The sequence below is a fragment of the Sylvia atricapilla genome, chromosome 3 (genome assembly GCF_009819655.1).
Source record: "Sylvia atricapilla isolate bSylAtr1 chromosome 3, bSylAtr1.pri, whole genome shotgun sequence".
Taxonomy (NCBI): domain Eukaryota; kingdom Metazoa; phylum Chordata; class Aves; order Passeriformes; family Sylviidae; genus Sylvia; species Sylvia atricapilla.
In genome coordinates, this window is record NC_089142.1 from 106,620,075 (window position 1) to 106,623,070 (window position 2,996).

The window sequence follows — 2,996 nt, forward strand, 5'->3', positions numbered from 1 at the left end:
CTGATTGTTTAGGAATTTACTTGGAATAAGCTTCCTCCCCAAGAGGGATTTCAATTCTACCCATGCACAAAGAGAAGAAAACATTAATGCAGTGTTAAGACAGCTCAGCGCTGAAAGCAGCATGCACAGGCTGAGCAGAAGGCCACTGAAGTTATGTGACACCCCAAACTAGGTATTAAACAATTTTTCAAGGACATAGTTGTGAAGCTCCCAATGAGAGCAGTGACCTTTTACCCCTTGCAAATTGGCCCAGCAGACACAAATTGGCCCCTGAGACTCAACCGTGTCACAGGACAGGGCTCCTCACCCCTTGTTGGGGGGGACTGGAATGCTGGAATGCTGCTGGTGCCATCAAGGGACACACTCACACCAGGTCCTCCCTGGGAGCTCCAAGTGACAGGAATTGTTTCTCTTAAAGGCACACTTCAAAGTTTTTTTCTTTGCAAAATAAAACTATAAAAAGCCCCAACTCAACCACTGTGGCATCCTAAGAGCAGGCAATATGCAGATGAGACTGACCCTCTGGCTCTGCTTTCCATGCAGGTTTCAGGCTGGCTTTCCTTTCAGATTCCTGCCTGGTTCCAGGCATTACACAGCTGTAGTGATTAATTACAGCATGTTACAACTGAGGTTTAAGCTTCTGTTGAATTTGTGATTTTTATTTACCCACTCTGGCCAGCTTCTGCAATACCCATGGATTTGGGAGTAATCAGTAAAGAGTTTCATAAAATATTAGGAGTGCTGCTTCCCAATGACATGGGAGAGGTGTGGGAATTGAACTGGTACCAGGGTATAATTAACCCAGAGTAAGGTTAGATCATTATATTTCCAAGCAAAAAGGGGGTGCATAATATCATTGGGTCTTCAGTGGCCGATGCATTTTGGAAATAGGCTGGCATATGTAGTCTTTCTGAAGACTCTGAATCCAAACCCATGTGTGGATGTAATTTAATGCACAGTGCTTTATGCAATTATACCTACAGATGCCTAAGTGAGAATTTAAATTAGCATTAACTTGATAGCTTTTGCTGAAGGCAGACAAATGCAAACGGGTGCTGGGCAGATTTTCCTGTGAAGCTCTGCCGATCCCCATCAGCTCCCGAGGCACTGTTCCAAATGTAAACCCTGGGGATTTTTCAGCAATTAGGCCCACTCCAGCAAGAGCTTCTCTGCCCAAGTGGGCTCAGAAATGAGACCCTGTCTCTGTACAAACCACATTTCCACTGTACAAAGTGTCACCATTGAGCAACAGAGAGAACGATGCTCAAGCAGGAGGACTACACCTCCTGGGTTCATATCAAGGCAATCTCTACCCAGAAATTCTTACAAATCCATACATACCGCTCCTCTGACCCCTCTTCTTCTGCCCAGAAGCCCTAAAGAAGGCAAATTATCAAGTAACACATAAGCAGGAGTCAGTGTCTCATGGTTCTCCTGCATTGACCCACAACACATCTCTCACCCTTAATGCTCCTTGGATGGTCAGCATCCGAACCCCAGCAGGACAAAAGGACTCAGTAGGATGTCTCTTTTAAACACTGAGGCTTGCAGACAGAGCTTGTTGCAACTTCAAAGCTGCCTATACCCCCCAAAGCAACCTTTGCTCTGATCTCAACAAACCAGTGAACTTTTCATCTACCCAAAGGGAATTTCAGATTCCTCCAAACCAAATAATTAGTATTTTTTTTACTGGCTGTGGTAACTGCAGAAGCCTGCAGTGGCAGAGAGGTTTTCTCCCTGTCACTAATGAGCATTAGGAGAGCTGGCATCCTGATGAGCCAGAAGTGTTGGCAGCAAACTCACAGGATAAAAATGATGGAGAAGCAGCCTGATATCCTAATCTTATTGGAAAAAAAAGCCCAAAGCAACAGGACACAGTCAGCTATGGGGGAGGGGGGGGGGAAATTATCAGCTGGGGAGAGCAGCATTTGTTTGCTCCAGAAGCAGCCGCAGACTTGGATCCTTCCCTCCAGGAAGCAGGTGCAGGTCAAGCAAACTGAGATATGCCAGGGCATTGCATCTCTTGGACATGTCCCCACTGGGGAGAAGGCAGACTGACATCAAAGGATTGCATGTCACCTGTTAGACAGCAGATTTCATCTTCCCCACTCTGCTGCAAGGAAACATCTGATGAGCTGACTCAATCCACAGATGCACACATCACTTTGGTAATCTACTGCTTGGAGCAGTTTCCCCCTTGAGCAGCTCTCAGAATTGGAACTGGAAGGCTGATAGGTTTTTAAAACACCTGGGAAGAATTACTGGACCTCTCATCTGTCTGAGGAATGGCATATCTCAATGTGCACACACCACTGCTCCCATCTTCCAGAGGCTGAATTTTCCTCTTAGCACAAATCAGGTAAAGAGGCACAATGGCTTTGTATGAAAAACAGGCGGTGAATGATTTTTAAAAGAGTGATATTAAGACAATCATTACCCTTGTATCCAGAGAGGGGACATAGGATGTTCCTTCCTTTCCTGGCATCTCCTTTGGGATCCTCTATAACTACAGGACATTCTGCAGTTTGGGTGGGCCATTTGTAGCTCCTGTGGAGAAGCTCAAGCAGCAGCTACGTGTCCTTCAGCAAGACTCTCATCTCAAGGTGGCAAAGTTCATATCCCAGAACTCACCCCAGTAAATTCTCAAGCTGACTAAAATGCTTCAGCCTCTTCATTTCCCTCCCTGTAAAGGAATAACATGACCTTGGAGTGCTGCTTTGTAGTTTGGTTTTCTTTTTTTTTTTTTTTTTTTTTTGCTGAACAACAAAGGAACAGCTGTTCAGAATTTTTTGTTGCTATTGTCTTTCATGGCAGGAATGTGTGTACTGAATATTTAGGACACATTATGTGAAAATGAAAGTGCTGTTACTAAAGCAGCTCATGAGCAAACACATGATGCCTCCCACAGCGAGTTCCCAATTCCCATTATGGTGTGACCAGGAAAATGGGATGGTGCTGTCCCAGGCAGCATCAGGGAGGCAGGGTGCTTGTTGCAG

General features: G+C 45.4%; 1 long non-coding RNA gene across 1 annotated transcript; it reads right to left on the reverse strand.

The window, feature by feature from the left end:
• Positions 1-525: 525 nt before the first annotated feature.
• On the reverse strand, positions 526-2,659 carry LOC136358512 (uncharacterized). The gene is made up of 3 exons (XR_010743135.1): positions 2,438-2,659; positions 1,342-1,376; positions 526-596 (listed from the first exon to the last, which is right to left on the reverse strand). It is a non-coding gene; the product is annotated as an uncharacterized lncRNA (long non-coding RNA).
• Between the last annotated feature and the right edge of the window lie 337 nt (positions 2,660-2,996).